Source organism: Mytilus galloprovincialis, chromosome 13, assembly GCF_965363235.1.
Source record: "Mytilus galloprovincialis chromosome 13, xbMytGall1.hap1.1, whole genome shotgun sequence".
In the NCBI taxonomy this organism is placed as follows: domain Eukaryota; kingdom Metazoa; phylum Mollusca; class Bivalvia; order Mytilida; family Mytilidae; genus Mytilus; species Mytilus galloprovincialis.
The window spans coordinates 9,166,867-9,184,322 of NC_134850.1; the positions used below are offsets into that span (position 1 = coordinate 9,166,867).

Here is a 17,456-nt window from a genome sequence, read left to right on the forward strand (position 1 = left end):
ATACTGTAAGATATCGACGATTCATCTTTCGTGGTTGAACAAAGGATTTTTTTTAAAGTTTATTTTTTTTTGGCTTCATATATATACTTCATCAAATTGTCTGTACGAAATAAAATGCCCCTCCGCACCAAATATTTAAACACATAAAAAGAGGGTTCGTTCCTTCTATGATGTTAACATTAGAAAGAAAAATAATGGAACATCTGAGTTGCTATCTCCTTGCCATATTCTACCAAACATCTCTTTAAACGAGTATCCACAGTAAGGTTGAACATATAAATAACGAAGATATATCTTGAAAAGAATTTCTTTATACGAAATATTGAATGAAACAAGTGTGGACACAGACTAGCGTGGACAGTATCCAGCATATAAGAGAATTACTCGGTCAAACTCAAAGACCCAAATAAATTCAAACTTGATCTGGATTTTATCATGGACATTTGCCAGCCAAACGATACCACCAGATAGACCACCAGAAAGACAGATAAACAGACAGATCAGACCACCAGAAAGACAGATATACAGACAAATAGGACCACCACACCGACAAGACCATCAGACAGACGGACCGACAGACATGACCCCCAGACAGTCACACAAACAAGACCACAAGACAGACACGCAAAAAAGACCACTAGACAGACACACAATCAAGACTACCAAACAGGCACAGACAGACAAGACAATCAGACAGACAGCAAGCCAGACAAGACAACCAGACAGACAGACAGCCAGACCAGAACACCAGATAGACAGAGAAGACCACCAGACAGACAGAAAAGACCACCAGACAGACAGACAGACAGACAGACAAGACCACCAGACAGACAGACATACAAGATAAACAGACAGACAGACAAGAACACCAGATAAACAGACAGACAGACATAAAAAGACAACTAGCCTAGACCACCAAACAGACAGACACACAAGACCACCAGACAAATATACAGAGAAGACCACCAGACACACAAGACAAACAAGACCGCCAGACAGACAGACAAAAAAGACTCCAAGACAGACAGACAAACAAATATAATAAAGTCTCCTACAGCTCCACTTCACAGGTCAGGGACTTGTATATCTAGTTAACACTAGATGATTAACGATCTATATCAATCAACAAAATGTTTTATAGCTAATTAGGCACTAGTCCCACACAAATAAATTTAGTTTAATTACCGATTTAACTTAACCAAACTTAAACTAAATCAGCATATATTTGCGTCTTGGCTTTAAAAGTCATATATAAATATGTAACATAACGTTGCTATGAAATAAAGAGAAGAGCAAATATATTTGCGGGTTTCTACAATGTACATGAAATATTGTTGAGACCGAATATCTACAGATAAGCCTTTTTCAAATGATTTTTACAGTTCGTTTTTTTTTATGTACTATAAAACCACTGTTCCAGGTTAGGGGAGGGTTTGGACTCCGCCACATTACGTACATATGTGCCTGTCCCAAGTCTCGAGCCTGTAATTCAGTGGTTGTCGTTTGGTGCCGTGTTACATATTTGTTTCTCGTTCACTTTTTTGTGTACATTAATTAGGACGTTAGTTTTTTCGTTTGAATTGTAAAACGTTTTACATTTGTCATTTCGGGGCCTTCTATAGCTGACTATACGGCATGGGCTTTGCTCATTGATGAAGGCTCTACTGTGACCATTTTTATTAATTTCTGTGTCATTTGGTCTCCTGTGAAGATTTGTCTCATTGGCAATCACACCTCATCTTTTTTTTTTTATTATTATTTTAAACGAGAAACATTTATCAAACATACCAACAAACGACAAGCACTGTTCCTGACTTAGGACAGGTGCATATAATATATGCTGCGGGTTTGAACGTTTTAACAGGCGCCAACCTGCACCCTAAAACTGATACAGCAGTATAACATTACAATTGAAAAGACGCACTATAAAATATTAATTGAAAATGGCTTTACTCTTAGACTATAAACAAATGAATGTAATATGAAATCGTGTACCAGTGTTTGACTGAAATTTCTGCAAATTTACAAATGCATATGTTGTAATGGCTCTAGCTCTTTCTGCATGAAAGGGAATAAACTTTCAGAAAGCCAAAAAAAAATAATAATTTTGCAACCATCAGCTACATTTTCTTTTATCTGTTTTGACTCCTTATAATTATAAAATCTTGATTTATTTCCTTGCAAAAACTTCTAAGCTTGTTCAATTTCATGTAGTATGTGCTGCAACGCATTTAAAAAGATTGGAATTACTGACAGGGGACTCTACAAAGATCCTTTAGTAATCTAAATAAATGTTCATCAGTTGACAAATAACATTGCACATTAACGTAGCAACTGTAAAAATACAAATGTCGTCTTCACCGAAAACTTAAATAATTTATTTGGTAAAAAATGTATATATAACATATGTCAACTTAAATTAAAAGATACTGTTAATTTCATTTTATCTATAAAAATCGTATTTTTTTTTAGCTTACTGTCAAAAAATAATATATATCTGTAAAAACAATCACCGACTTGCCATCTTAAACTTCTTACGTATGCAGTCAGTGATTAAGTTCGTAATACATAAGTTTTCAACTTTTTAACGGTCTAAAAATGATTTTGGGAGAAGAAAGACAATCCAAATTAATAATTTTCACTTTCATACGTACAATGTATGTTACAATGACGCTTGAAAGGTATAAATAACATGAAGTTGACGCTTCATACGTACAAATACCATTGTTAAGTTACATTTAATGTATAAAGTAGATACTTATGTCGCTTGTGTTGTTTTCTCTACTAAGTCTTTATGACAATAGCTTCAATTGTGACCATCAGTGCGGACTACTGTTAGTCCTGGTATCTATGATGAGTTTATTTCTGTAGTTGAACAACGATTTTTTTTTATTTTTGCAGCAATGTGTTTTACATTAATTATTGTATACTGTGTTATTCAGGTTGAAAAGGCTGTCATTGTACAAAGTAAGACAGAATAAACTAACATTATTTTAAAAATAAATTTAACATGAGACACACAAGATATCGCATTTGTCGTTGCAGTAGCTAGATTTGGACAATTGCTGAAATAAATCAGCAATACTGTGTGTTAGGACAGGTGCAATCAACCATGGAACATGTTGTTTTAAAGAGAATGATGAGGAAATACAGCGGACGGGTGTTTTTGAGCTCTCTATTCTTCGTGAAATTTCACTTGCCATTCGGTATAATTTTGAAATCTTTTATTTTACCTGAATATGACAAACACTTTTGTCTACGTTTTTGGTTTCAATTAAAAAAAAAAAAAATACAGCTATTCGAGAAAAAACACTTATATATAAATATATTTTAGACTGTTCGCCAGACTCAGTTGAAATATAAAAATAGATGTACTCAAATAGTTCAAACTGCCATCCATGTTTTCAACAAAAATTAATAAAAAAAGACAAACGAGTGCCAAGTTGTTTTCCTTTTATGCAATTATTATAATACAGATCTTGTGAATCATGTAGTATGGACGAATTTTTTTTTCGCGGTGTCGATAATTATCCCCATGAGCTTTAAACCCTGTTTCGAAACTGGTACTATTTTCATGGAATTATGAGAGGGGGGATTTCAACCCAAGATAAAGGGGAAGGGGTCCGACCATATGTCCCTATTCAAAAGCATTTTTCTGCAACCCCTAGAACAGCCCTTCCCCAGTATCTCAGCCCCATAGAAAAAAGTATAAATTTTTATGACATTGACCTAATATTGTATATGTCTTCAAATATTCGGTTTTATGCTGTCCTGATGGTAAATCCAGAAGAGCGCTTCGGACACATGAAATTTTAACGTGTTGCTTGCATTTTTTTTTTAGAAGACACCATTTGCTATTTTGTATCTGTTTTGTTGGTTTGTTTTTGTATTTTGAGATGACCTCTTGTTTTTGTCACCTATAATCGTAGATCTAAAGTGTAACCCTAGGTATAGATCTAGTTAGTGCAAATGTCTATTAGGAAAAACGAGCAGTGTTCTTATATAAATCCGTCTTCCTAAATGCAAAATAAAATTACAAGCTTTGAAAACATGCCGAATAGCAAACGAATATATATTTAACAAAATACAATTAATGATTACAATAACCTAAAGAAGGTTCATAGGAAAAACGTTAACATATTTAGCAAAGGAAGGGAGTGAAATGTATTTTTAAAGAAATGAGAATGTTATTAAAGAATGAAATAATATTTCTTTATATAGGGGAGGAGTGAATAATTTAAATTATTTGATTGTAGATGTGAATCGATTGCTACGTATAGAACGTTTTGCACAGCTTTTAAAAATATCAGTATATTGTGTTCTACTTTGAGTGTATCGGAGCAAAAAAGTAAGTCATAAGTAGAAATTCTGATTGCAATCTGTAGGCTATGAATGTGTCTTTGGTGAGGTACATTGAATATTTAGCATTTAATAAAGGATGTTCTGTTCTCCACAAAAACACCTCGGGGATTGTATCAAGTTTCTGCCATATAGGTGATTGGTGAGTCTACTAGAGTTAATTCTTATTCTCGCATGCTATATTGACCAGACATGGAACCACAATGATAAAATACAGGCTTAACTTCATGGTTACTTTTTAAATTATTTTTGAAGGCGAGAAGGAGCGTATTATTTTGTAGTTCAATATTCTGTGATAAGGTAATTTGATAGATGTTAACCGTGTTCTTCCAGTCACAATCAATGTGGACTCTATTTTAACGCTTTCTATTTTGTGAACTAAAATCAATGTAGATGTATCCAAAACTACATCAGTTTATTTAAGAACCGGCCTTATATAAGAAAAATATTGTTTTTGTAAAGTGTTTTTGTTTAAAACGAATTTAAATTTTCTAAGTTTATTTAAGCGGGAAGAAGTTTTTTAAGCTTGTACCTATTATCATCGTTTTACAGTATCAGTAAAGAGTTTTAAAATAATTGTTTTTGTATAATTGATATTTCAATTATAATGTTCATAAACTGTGTCTGGTATTTATTCGGCACAGTTTTGTTTTAGACAGAGTAACGATGTGGTCCCATATTATGAACCAAAAGGTGAGGTCACACTGATATGATTAAGCATAGTCAATCAATAAAGATTGTTAAACTGTTAAGATAACAAGAACAGTAGTTAAATCGTCTTACCTCGTATATGTTACTGGTATAAACCAGTCAAACCTTTATTGTCGTTATAAATGTCGCTTTACTTCAAGCACCTTTTAAAATCGTTTAAGTGAACATGTGATGTAGAGAATCATCAATTCAAGGGCATTTAATATCTTAAATAAAACTATTCTACATTGGAATTAGATATATTTGCATCTGATATTGGACGAAAACTGTTGGCCTTTATGTAATATAAGTAACGATTTTTTGAAAATGCTAATTAAACAGCCAAATGGATGCACAAACAGTGAAATATGAGTCACAGATCCGATTGAATACAATTATCTGTCCAATTTTATTGATTTTGTAACATTTGTTTCAAATATGACCAACTTTTTATCCAAAATCACCAGCACCGTATCAGAACCCACCAGCACAATTACAGGACCCACAAGCACAGTATCTTGACATGAATAAACTGAGAAAATTCAAAATTTTTACAAATTGCACGGGTTCTTCACAAAATAATTTTGTCGTGTGGATTTGGGTATAGAAAGCGGAATCCAGGAGCATTTTTGTTTTATTTTTTCAGTTCTTTTTTTTTTTTTTTAACACTCTAATTGATTCTTTATTGCACATATTGCTGTTTAACAATTAAACTTGGTGTACAGCATTTCATCAAGTTTCCCTGTTAGATTACAACTGAATACCCAGGGGTAATATTCAGTAGAATTAACTAATAAATTACATTGTTTTAATTCACACATTAAACTATTATTATATTTGTTACAAATAGTCTTTTCTACATCACTTAAAGTATTTTCAGATATATTCATATAAAAAATATCTACACAATAATTGTTTTACGGAATTTGATCATTCATCCGGAATGACTTTTTAGGTTCTTTTATTATTTAATCAAAAATAAATTGCGGTCAAGTGACCTCACACGACTTTTCTTATCCTCGTGTTTGGACAATATTTTTTGAAGTGTTTCGTGAATTTGGATTATTAATTTCGATGTGGTTTTAAAAGCTTGGAATAATATTGCGTAAAGGTAAGTTGGAGTGTAAATATATTTTTCACAGTTGCACTTTCAATCTTTATTAAATTTGTTATTGATTTGACCTAGATAAGTATCGTGTCATGACCTTTAGTTTACCTGTCTAAGTTTGTAAACAAAACCCACATATTTAGTGTACACGTGTCGAAGTACCTATATATTGACAAAGACACACACACACACACACACACCTACACACTAATATATCTGATTAACCCGCATTATCATTCATACATTATAGTAATATAGTAATAGTAATATAGATGTAATAATTACTGTACACACAAACTTCTGCGCTTACAGTCATTCTTGCTCAATGCCACATGATAAATTTTACAAACAAAGGAGTAGGGGCTTTAATGGCCTAAAATGGCCCCAGATTTACAAGATAATAAAAATTCTAACAGAGCAGATTTTTCTCCATAAATTATTAGAATATGAGTAAATGATTTAAAAAAAATGTTTTTATTTAACTAAAAAAGGTTCAATGACGTCACAATGGTAGGTGCAAATGACGTCATAATTGGGAAAATAAGCAAAAATATCGCAAATTTGATGGTTTTTCTAAATTTTTACCACCGCACCATGCTTGCACCAATTAGAAATTTTAACATTTTGACAAATACATACATATCAAACTTTGGATAAAAAATCTTTTTGGTGCAAGGTTGGTGCGATAGTTTCTTTTATATTTTTCATAGCCAAGCGGAGCAATAAAAAGCTGAAATTTGCCGTCCAAATTGGACCTTTTCATCTGACAAAGTTTAGTTTATACATTCTTATACCTATAGAAACTTATTTTTTTTGTTTATGAATGTAAAGTGTATTCCTAATTATATTTCTGTAAGTTTATCTAGTTAAATTTCTGTAAAAAAATCCGACAGCAATAGACTTCATGTGTAAGGGAGTCAATAACAACTTTGAGGACAATTTTTTTAAGTATGAAATTTTAGATCAACCTTCAATATAACAAAATCTGTACATTTCTGATGTTTTTGCTAATTATAAATTCAAAATTTGTTGTTTGAATGGGGCAATCTTCTCTCTCTCTGGTATTAGGGTCAGATCCATGATTTATATAACGAAAAAGTGGGGGAGGGGGGATGTAATTTACTTAAATTTCCATAATTGGCGAGAAACACGAGATTTATTTCGAAAATGAAACTACCTATATTCCAATTGGATGTGTCTTTGTGGGTAATAGAGAACAAGTTCTATAAAATTTGATGGTAAAAAAACGGAAACGGCATAAGGTAGACTATCCATATATCCGTATAAACGTGTATCTATTATTATATAAGTACGCCTGAGCCTGTGACAACTCTACAACAGATTTATTCATTGGATCACCAGCAGTGATCAAGGTTGGTCAAGGTAGTTGAATCTGACATCAGACTAAGACTTTTTTTAAGTAAATGTTACTGTTTGTATTGTGTGTTTGATTTTTTTTTCTACTTTGCCTAGAGGTAAAGGGAGAGGGGGTTTGAGATCGCAAAAATAACATGTTTAAATCTGCCGATTTTTTGGGCCTGTCCTAACCTAGGATTTCCTGGCCATTGTTAGTCTTGCGATTTGGGCATCCATGTACTAAAGACACATTCTTGTTTTCAATAATTTTGACGAATATATAATGAATATTGTCATGATGATCAAAGACCAAGTCATACGACGCTAAGATTAGTGAAGGCGAAACTGAGTAAATCAGTCACATTGACAAAAACTACAATAAAACAAATAATATATATATATAATGAATATAAAGAATATAGAAAAAATCTAGGAATACAGATTTATTTGATATAGTAGCATGTTCCAGTTTTGTAATTCTATAGAATGATACAGTTATAAGTCTGGACGACTGAAATAGATAATAAAAATAAGATGAATTTGGAAAAGTCAACCCTGACAATCCTTTAATTAAGTCTAGAGGGGGTGGGGTTGGGAGGGGGTGTACTTCAATACTTAATTGATAGGGGGTGTCGCTGTTTTGTCACCTTACCCAGTTTTACATTTTAAAAATATATACCTTTTCATAAATTGCGTAGGAAAAAAAGTTATATCATATATATCTGACAGTTTTCTTAACTTTTCACTTATTCAAGCTTAAAAAGGTGTAAATAGAAGTGTTTCCCTTCAACCCCAACTCCTTCCGGAAACATAACTACTGTCATGGAAATACACTGACTTTTGAAAACACCCTTTAATGCATGTGTCTGTATCTATTTATTTAAGATAATCAATATTAAGATTTCTAAGCGCTAAATGTGTCTTGTCTTTATTTTATTCTTCTTGTCGCTGATAAGTGAGACCCCACCCAGCATCAGATGCACAATCTGTATATATCAGCAATACCCGGTGTTTTGTTTTGTTTGTTGGTGTTTCAATATTGCTTTCCCCCTTAATATTTACCTTGAAGTTTGTTTCTTTTTACAATTTACATCTTAAATTGCCTTTCTGTTTTAATATATTTAAAATTAAATCTTGTAAATAGAAAACAAATCGCGGTTGCCATGGACACAGATATGTTGCTAGGGAGAAACAACAGTGAATTGGCAAAAATGTGCAATTAATTATGTAATATTTAAATAGTGTACAAGTGTTCTCTACATGCTAAACAGGTTCAATTTCAAATATAGATATATTTAAGCTGTATAATAATCATAATTGATGAGTTTAACTCCGCCATTTTAGTGGTTGCTAGGCAACAGAATAAACGAGCTACACCCAAAATTCGATTATTTTCAGAAGGTCTATGGTATAGACTTACAACATGACAAATTAAATGGAATTTGGGGGTGGGGCCGAAAATGGCCCTTATAGCCCCTAGTCCTTTCTTTCCATACCTTTCACACATACTCACACCTTAGGCATAACACTTACAGATAATTACCTTCATAGTACATTTATAATAAAGGAAGAAAAAAAACACACATGCAATCACACATAATCTAGATCTATAACATCTGGTTTTTTTCTATACATGTAGCTTAAGTTAACTATAAAATGACTTCATTTTTATACTTCAAAATATTCAACACCTTTGTAAATAAACTACTGATCTCTGTATTGGTCATACTATATAATTCTACAGTATTTTCTACCTCATATTCAAAAATTTTTAAGGTGTCTACTGCTTTGGTTTTTTTATTGGAAACATAATGTGATTTATAGACTGAAAAGAACATTAAGCTAAGCAAATGATTTAGCGCATAGTATACATTGTCATGAATTTTGTATCCTATAACCAACGAATGAAGACTTATCACATGTTCGCCTATGAAGACTTTTTTAAGTAAAACTTTCATTGATTTCCAGAATGTTTTATGATATGAACATGTAATGAAAAAATGATTATAATTATCTATTTCATTGCAATATGAACACAAATTGTTTTGTGAAATTTTCCACTGAAAAAGCAACACCTCATTTGGCAAAATAAAGTGCATTAATTTCCACCTAAACATTTTTATTTTATTATCTTTAAGATATTCAAAATTAAATTTAATAGAGTCTTTAAATTCATTTATTAGTCTCCCTTTGCTTAAGACTCTTTCCCATTTCAAAAATCCTACTGGTATTTCTGTTTTTGACACATTTAATACTAAGTTGTATATGTTTTTAGCATTAATAGTTAGAACATCATTACAATCTCTAAGTTTAGTTTTTGTTCGGTTGATATGGACTTTTGTTTTGATTGATTCTTCTGATTTTAATTTGTCGGTCCATTGCTTTGGTATGGATTTTTTTAGTTTTGAGAATTCAGAAATCCAATTCCTTTTATTTCTTAATTTTGAAATAGTCATTTCTTCTGATATATTTCCTCTTTTATCTATTATGTCATTTATATATAGTATGTTACTTTCAATCCAGTTATCAAAGAACAGACATTTTCCTTGAAATTTTATGAATTTGTTTCCCCATATAACTTGTTTTCTGATTTCTAAATAATTATTGATTTGATCATGATGATTGTTTTCACAATTATTTACATTTATCCATGTTTTTATCATCTCTTGATAGAAGGTTGGTGTACTGTTCCATATGTTTTTATCTAGCAATTTTGTGTTATTCACATTCATCTTAAAAATAAGAAGGTTTTTTCCAAATTTATTAAGGTATAGTTTTGATAATACAGACCAATTTGCACTTTCTGATTCTAATATTTTTATAATCCATTTTAAATGTATAGATTTTATATAGGATTCTATATCAATCATTTTTAACCCCCCTTCTGCGAAGTTTTTTGTTATTATTGACCTTTTTATTTTATCTTTTCCTCCGTTCCAAATGAATTTATATATGATTTTATTTATATTTTGTAGATTTTCTTTAGTAATGATACTGTTAGTCGCAATGTAGGTTATATTTGGTAGAAGAAGAGCTTTTACTACTAATATTTTTCCAAGTATTGTTAACTTTCTTTTTGCCCATCTTTCTACAAGTTTCGTTAATTTGTCCAACACTTTTTCAATATTTAATGTTTGACACTCTTTTTTGTCATACCCAAAATATATTCCAAGGCTTTTGATTGGTTTGTCGGTCCAATTTATATTTTCATATTTATCTTTTGAACTTTTTAGTCGTCCTAACCATACCCCTTCAGTTTTATTTCTATTTAGCTTAAGCCCTGAAAAACTTCCAAATGTTTCAATTATACTGAGAGCTAAACTTATTTCTTTCCTTGACTGAAGAAAAAGTGTTGTATCATCAGCTAATTGACAAATTTTTAAATTACAAGATTTTCCATCTAATGTAATTTTATACCTTTAAAATCTTTATTACTTCTAAGTCTTATTGTCATTAATTCTACTGTTATAACAAAAAGTAACGCTGAAATCGGACACCCTTGTCTTATCCCTCGAAATATTTTAAACGGACCTGAGACCCACCCATTATTTAGGATACATCCCTTAATGTCGTTATACATAGTTTCCACCCATCTGATAAAGCTACTTTTAAATCCAAACCGTTTCAGTGTTTCGGTCATAAAAGTCCATTCTAGTGAGTCAAAAGCTTTACTAAAATCTAAGAAAAGGATTGCTCCTTCTATATTAAATTTCTCAGAATAATCTATTATATCTTGAATTTGTCTGATGTTAAAACCAATATATCTATTTTTAACATATCCTGTTTGATCTAAACTAATAATAGATGGTAGTACTTTTTTAAGTCTCTGAGCTAATACATAAGCTAATAGTTTAGTATCAATGTTTAATAAAGTTATGGGACGATAATTATCTAATGAAAGAGGATCATTTTTTTAAAAAATTAGTGAAATTGCACCTTTCTTTTGTGAGTTTGTAAATTCTTTTTTTTCATAATTATAATTAAATACTTTGACGACAATATGTTTAAGGCTTGTCCAAAATTGCCTATAAAATTCCACTGTCAGTCCATCAAGACCAGGGGATTTATTAAGCTTCATTTTAAAAATTGCATCAGTGCATTCAATTTCTGTTACTTTCCCTTCACATTGATTACTATCGGAATCTTTAAGCGTTTTTGTTAATTTTGTTTCATTAATATATGTTTGAACTTCATTTTCACAAGGATTAGTAGACTCATAAAGTTTTTTGTAATATTTCACTTGTAGATTTAGAATTTTATCTTGATCAGTTGTTGGGATCCCATTTTCATCATATAGTTCAGTTATAATCTTTTTTGTTTGACGACTTTTTTCTAGTCCCAAAAAGTATGCACTATTTTTTTCCCCTTCTTCGAACCACTTTACCCTTGATCTTATTTTTTGTCCTTTAATTTTGTCTTTATATAAACAATCTAGATCATTTTCCAAATTCTCAATTTCTTTTTGTAATATATGATTTACATCTGTACCATTATTTGCTTTATTATTGAGATCATTTAGTTGTTTTTCTAGGATATTTATTTTATCTTTTTTAACTTTGGCTTTTCTTTTACAATAATCTAAACTTGCATCTCTTACCTCTATTTTCAAATTGTCCCATTGTATCCCTAAATCATCACAGTTAATTGATTTGTTTTCATACCTGTTTATTAATTTGTTTATTTCATTTACATAGTCATCATTATTTAAAACACTGGAGTTTAATTTCCAGTAGCCACGCCCCTTATTTCCTCTTTCAGTATTAATTTTCAAAGATACTGCATTATGGTCAGTTATTTTCTGTACTAAAGGTCTAATATCGCAGCTTTTACAATTTTTTTGTACTTCTTTTGAAATCAGAAAGTAATCAATTCTGGTGGCTTCTGATCTATCTTTTCTACACCACGTGAATTGCCTTAGATTTTTATTTCTACTTCTCCAAATGTCTATCAATTTACATGATTTTATAAGCCCTTTTAAACCTGTTACTGGTTTATCAAATTTTTTAGAGGATTTAGTTTTATTTTTTGTATCAATTAATGACCAGATGTCGTTAAAATCTCCCCCAAGAATTGTTTGACCTAATCCATATTTATTTATATTTGATTTAACTGTTTTGAAAAAACTATTTCTTTCTCTTGATCTATTTGGAGCATAGATATTTACTAGCGTGTAAATGTTTTCATTTATTTCAATATTAATCAAAATAAATCTGCCATCAGAATCTTTATGCTCATCAATAATTTTAAAATTAATTCTATCTTTTATCCATATTGCTACTCCACGTGAATTACTGGTGCCATCACTTCTGAAAATGTTTTTACCAAGTTCTTTAAACAAAGTATCTTGCATTTGTTTAGTAAAATGAGTTTCCTGTATAAAAGTTATATCACATTTTTGTTGATTTGCCCAACTTACTATTTTATTTATTTTTTCAGGTTGCTGTAGGCCATTAGCATTGACCGTACAGATGTGCAAATAGTTTTTCATGGTGGTTTATAGTTGGATCTTTTAAATTTCATACAATAGCATGGTGAGTTATCTTTCTTACCATTAATAATGAGGCATTTGGTATTGATTTTATTTATTATTATTTTGTTATTTCTTTTGACTGACTTAAAACTAAATTCTTTTAGTCTTGTTTCTTTCCAAGAAGAATTATTTATAGGACAGTTTACATACTGATATAACATTTGTTTTACCTGAGAAATACCGTTATTCGCCTCACTGATTGCGATTGGTTTTTCAGATCGTGGGTATTTAAACGATGAATTTCGGTCTGTGTTTGTTTTTTTCTCAAATAATACCGTTTTGTTTACTATCTCTATGTATATAGTCGGTGTATTCCTGAACAATATTTTTAGCAGTTTATTTTCCCGTACCGTAAAATGTATTATGCTATCGATCTTTTCCATAATTAGCATTGATAACCTATTCTCATGATGATTATATTCGTCAAGCATATGATGTTTGTTTTGCAATAGTTTTAGACTTTCGCTGTCCAGGTGCTCTCTACTTTTAGTTGTGTACGTTCTATATTTTGACCTCAACGTTAAAGTTCTAGATTTTCTGAAAATGAGCATTTTGGTGTTACGCTCACTGAAACAGTTTAGAAGGTCACATTTTTAATGGTTTGCCTATGTTTACCTTTACAAAATTAAACCTACACAGGAATCCGGTAAAAAGTAAACATACCCTCCTTATCACTTCAATGATAAAATATAACATCTATTATTTATTACCATATTCGTGCAGATAACATTTGTAGTGTATTACTTTATGTTTACCTATGTTGATGTTATTTAAATACATAGTTGGTTTTATTTTGAAGAGGGCATGACTGATTTTTGCATTTCGAGTAGGGGAAATAGTACATGTAAGTTTTGTTATTTTTTTACTTCTCAAACCATTAAATAAGAATAAACATATGACCCTATCTATTGCCTACTGATTTTGTTTTTAGTGTCGATAAAAACAGAAAAACTAAAACAAATAAAAAACCTTTTATTCAGGAGGTCTCGTCAACAAAGATAAAATGGAAAACAGTAAATTAAAAAAACAAATAGTTCTGAAGAAAACCTTTGGCTGAATATTTGAACGTATGAATAAATCGAAAAAAAAATCAGGTTATATATGAACTGAAGTACCCAAAATCAGTAAAAGATTATTTTTAGACCTCAAACCCTTCCTCTTTTCTATACTTTATCTGTAGACCTTATACATTTAAGGTCTTAAATGTATACATTTAAGGTCTACATATATTAGGAGCAGATGGAACATGGCTCTATTCGCCCTGATTTACATTCGATCTTGTATCCCTTTACCCTGATACCTGTTTCGTTTGATCAGTTCGCCCTGATTCTTATTGCATTGTGTTGTCTTGCTTAACTAAATGTTTCATTATAATTGTAAATGTTCATCTACAAATTAATAGTTCTTGCTATAACTTTATTAACATGAAATATGAAACATTAACAAAATTTTGCAAAACAATGTAAACACACAGAGTCATACATACATAAGGGGGCCAGATCCCCCTTGAACATGTGTCAGAAGATATCCTTGATATCAAACGTATGTCAGCAAACGTCATTGATACATAAAATCAATTTGTCAATTGTCCTTTATAGTATCCGGAGTTGTTTATGTTTTAATATATGAGTTGTATAGTGTATAAAAATATAAGTTCTTGAAGAACATGCATTACATATTTACCATTGGACGTAAGCATTCATTTGTTAATAAATAAGTATTGGGAATTTTGAAAAGAGGTAAAAAGGTAAAATAAATAAGTAATGATACATGAAATTGTATGTTCAAAACAATGAAATCATTGTACACGTCTGTTTATTTATTACAATGATGTATATTCCAATTTTGTACTTACATGCATTAATCATGACATTTTCTTCCTTGAATGTTATAACCAGGTCCCGTTTGCGGTTAAGAGGTCTTCTTGGTGGGAGAAAATTTGTAAAAAGCATTAGTACTAAAAAGGAAATCCATCATTCAGACGTGTTATCAATGTTTCGGTTATTATATAGAAATTTATATCTCCCTACTCACATTGTACCCAGACTTACTTACGCTTTTAATCAATTGTTAAATCAGAGGTATATATATCCCCAATTACTGATCATTATTATTATTCTGCATCAGCAAAAGCAAAAAAATTGTAAAGATATGGATACTAGCATTACGAACGTCACGGGAATACCATGTCATGGAATGATTGGAAAATTAAAGAAAATGTGTTTTAACAGCATAATGAATTGTTTGCAAATATACTCACCATAGATACCAGGATTAAAATTTGAATATATGCCAGACGGGGCAAAGGAAACAGGAATAAAATAAATGAAAGGATTAATGAATGTCTGTTTTCTGAGACCAATATACTATTAACAATATTTTGCTTCAGTTGTGCTTGCCAAAAATTAGTGGCCGTTAACGGACTTCAATTCTAACCAAATTATAAAAGAGGGACAAAAGATACCAGAGGGACCATCAAACTCATATATCGAAAATAAACTGACAACGCCTTGGCTAAAAATGAAAAACAGACATACAATAGCACACATGACACAACATAGAAAACTAAAGAATAAGCAACACGAACCTCGCCAAAAATTAAGGGTGATCTCAGGTGCTCCGGAAGGGTAAGCAGATCTATAATTTAGAAATCGAAAAATTCCTAAAAGAAAATAGAGTTTAAAATATTTAGAATATCGACCTTCATTGTGAAATAAGAATCAAAATTGGAAATTTTATCAAAACAATGTAAGTGTGAATTTGGTGCAGAAAATTGGCACCATTACTGCTGATGGACTGATAGTTCCAGATGGTGTCACTATAGTTACCTTTGAAGGTAAAAGGATTATAATTTAATACACCAGACGCACGTTTTGACTACATAAAACTCACCGGAGACGCTAATATCAAAATAGTTATAAGCCAAACAAATACAAAGTTGAAGAGCAATGAGGACCCAAAAGTTCCAAAAACGGTTGTGCCAAATACGGCTAAACTAATCTTTTCCTGGGATAAGAAAATCCTTAGTTTTTCGAAAACCGAAACGCTGAAAACTGGGCTGGTTATACCCTCGGGGACGAAACGTCCACCAGCAGTGGCATTGATTGTCTATATGCTCATCTAGTACCGTTTATGTTAATGTTTATGGTAAAAAAAATTCTGTAGGAATAAATCTAACAGGACTATTTAAGACCTACCTGTTGCGATTATCCCGGGAACATCATTTCCAAACTATTGTATTTGTCTATGGTCGACGTCGTATGGTCAGTGACGTCCCCTTGGGCGGAAATACGTACTTGTATATTAAGGTTTATGACCTCTGTAGCCATGTGAATTACAAATTTTTCAAACTGTAACAATATCAAAACAGCAAAGATAATGAATTATAAAGATGTGTCATTTAGTACATATAGCAAGGGGAAACTTCGTGCAAAGCCATATAATTGATAGTTGCATTGCAAAAAGGAGGATTTTCAGACAAATCAATCAAGATTTGTGTAGAAAACTCACAGACTTTAATACATAGCATTTCGTCATAAATTTTAAACATAGATTACTCAATTGTTTTTCCATGATGTGCTAGCGTTTATTTTTAACAAAAAGTTATAAACTACCCTTAAATTCCAAATAAAACTCTTGCTGAGTCACTTAAGTCCAGCGCACCCGAGAAGGTGTACTTGATTTGGTTTTATATTTCTTTTAATCAATAATATCTAAATGTATAAACTTGAATTAAGGAAATCATTGCTAGCACTGCATGCAATAATCTTTATCTACAAGGCACAGATATGTCCTTTTCCCTATTTATTATATTTTATGATAAATTGGAGTTCAAACTTGTGCATCGTTTCTTTTGTTGACTAGTATGCATAGAAATTTCGATTTGAAATTATATTTTGGTTTTTATTCCTAATACTGGGTAGGTTGAAGAATATGGTTGAAAAAACAATTTGTTCCTCTTTTGTTTACTTTTACCGCTTCAACAAAAAGAACCGAAGTTTACATAGTTGGTATCATTATCAAAAAGTAAAAATTATAAAACTACTGAACTTCGAGGAAAATTCAAAACGGAAAGTTAAATGGCGAAATCAAATGATAAACACATCAAACGAATGGACAACCATTGTCGTATGCCTGACTTGGTACAGGCAATTTCAAATGTAGAAAATGGTAGATTGGACCTGATTTTATAGCGCCACAACTCTCACTTGTTTGACAGTCGCATCAAAATCAATTATATTTACAACGATGCGTGAACAAAACAGACATAATAGGTAAAACAGTCAAAATATGTGTACTGTAATCATCACTGTGTCACAATCAATATTCTAATATTTTAATTGATCATGATCATGTGATGTGTTGTTTATATATAACGTTTGACCTTGAAACTTTAAAATGGCGACAAAAAAA

At 31.1% G+C, this 17,456-nt stretch overlaps 1 long non-coding RNA gene across 1 annotated transcript; it reads left to right on the forward strand.

Moving 5' to 3' along the window:
• Positions 1–5,694: 5,694 nt before the first annotated feature.
• Positions 5,695–13,045, forward strand: LOC143056325 (uncharacterized). The gene is made up of 2 exons (XR_012972298.1): positions 5,695–6,160; positions 12,950–13,045. It is a non-coding gene; the product is annotated as an uncharacterized LOC143056325 (long non-coding RNA).
• The last annotated feature ends 4,411 nt before the right edge of the window (positions 13,046–17,456 follow it).